General features: G+C 45.3%; 1 long non-coding RNA gene across 1 annotated transcript; it reads right to left on the reverse strand.

Moving 5' to 3' along the window:
- Positions 1-2,940: 2,940 nt before the first annotated feature.
- Gm36060 lies at positions 2,941-6,664 on the reverse strand. Its single transcript, XR_383594.2, has 3 exons — positions 6,486-6,664; positions 5,884-6,030; positions 2,941-2,996 (listed from the first exon to the last, which is right to left on the reverse strand). It is a non-coding gene; the product is annotated as a predicted gene, 36060 (long non-coding RNA).
- Between the last annotated feature and the right edge of the window lie 695 nt (positions 6,665-7,359).

Here is a 7,359-nt window from a genome sequence, read left to right on the forward strand (position 1 = left end):
GGTGGAAGCTGGTGGGTCTGCTAAGGTAATATACCAAAGGTGGAGTTTCCTCTTAATAGTCACAGGAAGTTAGTTCTGGCACAGAACGTTTGGTGGGCAAGGAATGGCTGTCTGGGTCTAACACTATTCCAAAAGAAGGTAATTAGCCTCTGGCCCTGTAACATCCCAATCTATCCATAGCACAGAAGTTTTGCTCAGTTGGTTCTTATTCACAGCTCTAGTCTGTATCCTGTTCTTATGAAAAAGCTTAATCCAAGATGTCGAACATGTTCTGGCCAGTTACAGTGTGCGTTGCTGGCTATCTTAGTTACTCTTCCATTGCCATGAAGGACACCATCACAAGGCAAATTTTATAGAAGAAAGCATTTAATTGGGGGCTGGCTCATGGTTTCAGAGGGCTGGCCCATCATTATCGTGGTGGGGAGCAGACAGGCACATCATTGGAGCAATAGGTGAGAGCTTTATATCCTGATCCACAGGCAGCAGCAGGTAGAGAGATACTCTGGGTCTCCGGTGTGACATACTTCCTCCAACAAGGCCACACCTACCAACCCTTTTCTAAGAGTTTGTCAGTTGGGACTAAGCATGAAAATCAATATGTGAGCCTATGGGGGCCCATTCCCCCTCAAACAGTCACATTTTACATCAGTAACTTCCCTTCACTTTATTTACAACAAAATGCTAAAAGGTTTATGTTTAACGTTGTTTCCAATACTGCTACGTCAGTGAATTCCAAAGCACACGTTTATCCAAATGTATCCAAATGTTACCCAAAGATAACATTTAAGTTGTCTTTAATAATAATTAAAACTAAAAATAAAATGAAATACAAAAAAATCATTAAAATTATATTTACAAGTTAGTGGCTGTATATATAATTACTTTCATTGCCATGGAAAATCCAAAGATATCCTCAGTGAAAATCCCCTAGATAATTATTACTTCTTTCTCCAACAAGTGTGTGTGTGTGTGTGTGTGTGTGTGTGTGTGTGTGTGTACATGTCCATCTGTATGTACGGAGATATATATGTGCACACATGCATGTGGAAGCCAGTGTGAGGTGAGTCTCAGGTGTCCTTCCTTTAGGACAGCCAATGCACTTCAATTTTTTAAACTAAGCCTCTCACTGGGACCTGAAACTTGCCAACTAGGGATTAAGGGAGACTGGCTGGCCAGTGAAATGCAGGGACCTGCCTGTCTCCTCTTTCTAGAGCTGGGATTGCAAGCACGCTTGGAATTGAACTTTGAGTCTTCATTCCTACACATCAAGCATTTTATAGACTAAGCTATTTTCCCCACTCCTGTAGCAACTTTTATTTTTTATTTTAATAATCTTGGGCTTAAATTTTTTATAAACTTTTCATGCATGATGTAAAATGAGGACATTTATTTGGAAAAAAAAAATCAATCCCTGGAAAGAAATCAATGGTTGAAAAACATTCCTAGTTAAAAATAATTAAAACTGATATAGATAATAAGCCTAGTGTAGGTTTCTTTTGTGCAGACTCAGCAACCATTGAATGCAAGATGCCCAAGGTTCCATGCCCTCTCTGTGCCCATCATCCTTGCAGGACCTGATATGCCCACCACACAGGAAGCTCCTGTGGTCCCAGACCTGTGTCTGCTCATGATGCTGTGATCATAATCCAACACAGGGATGGGCGCACAGCAGGAAATAGTGGTTGTTTGCTGAGTTGGAAGGAGAAGCCTGACTAGACTGGTCTACAAATGCATTGATGGTCTACCACATGCCAGACCTTGTTCCCAAAGGGTGGGAGGACCAGCCTTGGCCAAGGTGGGCTAGATACCTGATATCAATAATTTTATATTCCTGTGTGAAGAGACTTTTTATTTTATTTTATTTGTTAATCTTTTTTTACAGTCCAGACTTTATCCCCCTCCCGGTCCATCCTCTGACTGTTCCACATCCCCCCCCCCCATCTCCAAGAGGATGTCACCACCCCACAAGACCCCTCCCCCCCCAGTCCCTGGGAACCCAAGTCTCCCTAGGGTTAGGTGCATTTTCTCTGACTAAACATAGGCCCGGTAGTCCTCTACTGTATGTGTTCGAGGCCTCATATCAGCTGGTGTATGCTTCCTGGTTGGTGGCTCGGTGTCTGAGAGATCCCTGGAGATCCAGGTTAGTTGAGACCGGTCTTCCTATATGGTCCTCAGCTTCTTCTAGCTTTTCGCTAATTCAACCACAGGGGTCAGCAGCTTCTGTCCATTGGTTGGGTGTAGGTATCTGCATCTGACTCTATCAGCTGCTTGTTGGGCCTCTCGGAGGGCAGGCTCCTGTCTGTAAGCACACCATAGCCTCAATAATAGTGTCAGACCTTGGGGCCTTCCCTTGAGCTGAATCCCAACTTGGACCTGTCACTGGACCTCTTTTTCCTCAGGCTCTCCTCCATTTTTGTCCCTGCAGTTCTTTCAGACAAGAACAATTCTGGGTTAGAGTTGTGACTGTGGGATGGCAACCCCATCCCTCACTTGATGTCCTATCTTCCTGCTGGAGGTGGGCTCTATAAGTTCCCTCTCCCTACTGTTGGGCATTTTTCATCTAAGGTCCCTCCCTTTGAGTCCTGAGAGTCTCTCACCTCCCAGGTCTCTGGTGCATTCTGGAGGGTCCCCCTACTCTACATCCCGAGGTTGCCTGTTTCCATTCTTTCTGCTGGCCCTCAGGACTTCAGTTCTGTTCCCCCTCCCAATACCTGATCGTGTTCCCCTCTTCCCTTCCCTCTCCCCTTTCCCACCCAGGTCCCTTCCTCCCCCACCCCCTGCCCCACTCCTGTGATTGCTTTCTTATCCCTCTCAAGTGGGATTGACGCATCCTCACTTGGGCCGTGTAGAGACTTCTTAAAAATAAGTACATGAAAGTGAAACACACTTACTTTACATAGTAGTACTTTTGAGAAAAAGTTGAAATCTTTTCTTTCTTAATCTGTTCAGGCTGTGGAAGTTTGTATGACACGCCTCCTGTGTTAGGGTTTCTATTGCTGTGAAGAGACACCAAGAGTTTTATTAGCAAAACATTTAATTGGGGCTGTCTTACAATTTCCGGGCTTTAGTCCATTATCATCATGGAGGGAAGCAGGGTGGCATGTGGGCAGACATGGTGCTGGACTGGAGAGTTGCTGAGCTCTCCATCTGGATCTGAAGGCAGCAGGAAGAGTAAGTGAGTCCCTGGATCTGGCTTGTGATTCTGAAACCTCAAAGTTCCCTCCCTAATGACACCTACTCCAACAAGGCTCCCCCTCCTAATAGTGCCACTCCCTATGGGCCAAGGGGGGGCCATTTTTATTCAAACCACCCTCTACCTGAACAATATGAGGGTGATGTGAGCAGCAGGAAGCTCCTGGGAAGGCAGAGGAGCCCAGGAGCAAAGCAAAGGTTCTCTGAACTAAAAGTAAATCACAGTGTGCTAAGCATACTGTAATTCCAGAAGACCCTGATAGCCCTGAGTTGTGTGAGAAAGACCTGGTAACCTACCCCATGGGGGGGATGGAAGGAGCATCGGACATAATTTAGAGGGTGGATGAATGTTCTAGGGGCTCCTCTGATTAACTCCTGGGATCCACAGCTCTCTACCTAATCCCTTTGACAACAGGAAGATTAGCAAGGGTCCCAGTCCCAGTAACTCTTATCTCTCTAAGTTGCATGTAAATTTTCCTGCTTCTCCCTGGAGATCCTAGGGTAGCCGACTTCCATTTCTCTCCCGCTAATTGGAAAACTGTAATAAGAAGTAAACATTGCCGACTCTGTGAGAACTTGAATAATGGAGCAGGAGCCTTATTACACCCCCCACCCCCATCCCCCGCCATTCCTGTTTCTTTACTGAATAAGCTTGTGTGACTTGAAAGGATAAATAATGGGAACAATAACTGGCTTTGATGTCAAATTTTTCATTGTATTAAAACAATAATGTCTTCGTTGAGAGATGTCACTTGTCCAGAAATCCTTTGGCCCCCTGGGGGCTGGAATAGAGGCTTTACAAGTTTAGACAACCCTAAGGACATGGAGTTATCCAATTTCTTTGCCCATAATGGAATTAACAGCAGGAGGAAACAGGCTGAGCATAGGTGCTCGGTGAGACTGTTGTGTCTTCCTTGTGTTCTGTGCTATTCCACATCTGATATTCGCAGGGTCTCGGGATGCTGTAGCTGTGTGTGGCAGAGGAGGCCATGTAGGCTCCACAGGAGAAGTGGAGCTTGAGGCTCCTCTGTGCACAATACACAAGTGGAGACTGATTTCCTGTCACCCGAGATCCTACCTCCTTGATGCCCAAACAGGCCACGAGGTCCAGAGAGAAGTTGGGCAATCAGCCTGTCTACAAGACCCAGCCACCCACACAGGACTCCACTAAAGAAGGAAAAACCATGTCACACATCCCCAGCCCTTAGGTGCTCTTTACCAATCAAATGATGCCATTGGAACCCAAAGACTGCTAACCCAGAATCTATCGATTGCCTAACTGATGTTCTCCTGATCGTCTGCTGTGAGTCTCACTTCTTTGCCTGATTTCTGGAGAGCTAGTGAAACATAGGAACAGGACAGGCGAGTGCCTGATAACTGTTTGGTTTTCCCTGAGTTCAGTCTTTCCACATTCCTTTCTCTTGCCTTAACTTACGCGATATTAGCGTCTTCCAGGCTATTCAAATAGTGGACAGCATTGGTAGGAATGAGCAGAATGGTGCTTTTAAAGCATCACATTTAATATACCCAGGAAAGGCATTAATGAAAGTTTAATGAGAAGTCAGCCTGCAGTCATTTCACACTGATGGTTCTCTTCACTGTAAAAACTGTCCAAATAACTGGCACCACGGAGATGCGCGTAGTCAGCAGAGGTGCGTATAACTAAGACAGTCACCCTACAAGTAGACTAAGATGGTTATTTTTACATGAGCCTGGCAGAGTGCTAATGGCCAAATCTGTCTACAGCTTTACAAAAGGGAATGCATGGATTTTGTTTTTCTTAATGGATTTTTAGTTTGGGAAAATTTATAAAAGGAGATGCCTGTGGTATACCCTGTGGTACACCCTGTGATACACTCTCAGGCATGGCACAGGACACAGAGGATGCCACTGCTGTCCCTCCACCCAGAATGACATCTGAGCTAGAAGATCCAGGTCCTGAACCCAAGAGCTAATACTTTTGTTTCTGTTTTGTTTTGTTTTAAGAAAAACAGCATCTCTCTCACTTTGTCACCTTGGTTGGTCTGTAACCATGCACATCAAGGTGGTCTTGAACTTATAGAGATCCAACTGCTTCTGCCTTCCGAGTTGTAGGACCAGAGGCAAGTACCACTGTGCCTCTGTGTGTGTGTGTGTGTGTGTGTGTGTGTGTGTGTGTGTGTGTGTAAGATGAGTCTCCTCATGGATCCAGGTGGGGCTTAAACTCAAGATAGGATGATGTCTTCTAAATAATTCTTTCCTGTCACAATACTAACTAGAGCTTATTAGAACAATATTTTTCAAATTTCAGTAGGAACGAATGAGCCTGATCCTGTGGAAGTGGTGATCCTGACTCGGTCCTCTTGGATCAAGAATTAACCTCCTGTGGTTCTGGTGAGTTCATCGGTGAAGTGGGTGACACACTTACATAGTGCTACCGTGATCCAGGCACAGATACAGGGTCCTAGTGTATCATTCTCACTTGTCACAACAGACTTCAAAGGTGCAAACTATTTATTACATAAAAGGGGGGGTTCCCCTTTTATGAATAGAGAAAAGTAGACACAGTGAGTAACTTGCTCGATCTCCATAGCCAGTAAAGAAATAGAGTTTGCTCTCAAAGAGTTGGGTACCAAAGTCAGGATGTCTTTGATAGCGAACTTAAAAAAATAAACCATGCCTAATTCTTAGAGTCCAATTTCTCATACTCACCTCTAGTGCCACGAAGTCTTGCACGTTCAACTCAGTGCTCCTGAGCATTTCCTTGGCGTTTCCTGGAGATGCTGTTAAGTTTCTACTCCCAGCCGGCTCTGGGCTAAGCTTTGGGGTTATAGGGAGCAGGCCCGGCTTCTCCTAGGCCTGGGAAGGCGGGAAGCATAAAGAGCAGGTAAGTCTACAGCCCTACTGCAGTGTGACCCACACGGAACTCTCCCCAGCACTCGGTACTCTCCCCTCCCCTCCTCTCCTTTCTCCTCCTCTCCCCTCCCCTCCTCTTCTCTCCTCTCCTCTCCTCTCCTGTCTTCACCTCTTCCTTCTACCAGGTCCTTCCTCTCTTCCCCTCTCTCTCTCCAATTCTCTCCTCTCATCCATTTTCTTTCCTTTATTTCTATTACTATTTCAGTATTGGGAGTAAACCTAGTGCTCTACTACCAAACAATATATATTCCCCAGCCCTTTTCAATGTATATGTGTGTATGTGTGCATGTGTATGTGAACATGTATGTGTGTTTGTGTGTTGTATGTATGTATGTATGTATGTATGTATGTTTGTATGTATGTATGTATCATTTTGAGACAGAATCTCCTTAGGTTACCTAGGCTGGTCTTGAACTTGTGGTCCTCTTGCTCAGCTTCCTTGGTGACCAAGATTACATACAAACTTGTAGTAACCCCAGGCCTGACTCACATCCAAATTTCAAGCAGCTGACCCCAGATCATTGTAGATTCTTCCTTAAGTAGAGAGGAAGAGGAGAAAAGACAAACTACAGGTGTTAACACTCTTTGTTTTTCTGGGTTTTTGTTGTTGTTTTTCAAATTCCTTTTATACGTTGGCTTGGATATGTGTCATCACCTTCCTCACCTCATCCTGAAGCTGTTCCTCCTTTGGAGTAGTATCCGACACGGTCCTACAGCTAACCCAATGTGACTGACATTTGAGTGGATGACTAAATGACTCCAAAGCTGCTGTTTTCCCATTTTACTGTTCTGGACCACTGATGAGATACTTAGCAGCATAAAACAACTATTTATCTTCTTAGGTTCAGAGATGCCACAGTGGGGGTCTTCCTTGATTCATGATACACTGGGGTCACTCAAAGGTGGGTAAGAGTGTTGGGCAGGGGGTAGGGTCATTATAGCTGGGGCCAGAGGGGATGCTTCCAAAGGGGCTTCTGCTCTCAGTCTTGTGCTTGGGTTGGGAAGACTTAAGAATGAATTTGTTCCACTAGGTCTGTCTCAGAGAGAATGAACATGAATTGAGGGCCTGAAAATGAGTCGTCACACAAAGGAAGTGAGCGATGGGGCCGGCGAGATGGCTCAGTGGTTAAGAGCGCCAACTGCTCTTCCAAAGGTCCCGAGTTCAAATCCCAGCAACCACATGGTGGCTCACACCCATCCGTAATGAAATCTGATGCCCTCTTCTGGAGTATCTGAGGGCAGCTACAGTGTACTTACATATAAACAGGATCA

The sequence above is a fragment of the Mus musculus genome, chromosome 14, assembly GCF_000001635.26.
Source record: "Mus musculus strain C57BL/6J chromosome 14, GRCm38.p6 C57BL/6J".
Taxonomy (NCBI): Eukaryota; Metazoa; Chordata; class Mammalia; order Rodentia; family Muridae; genus Mus; species Mus musculus.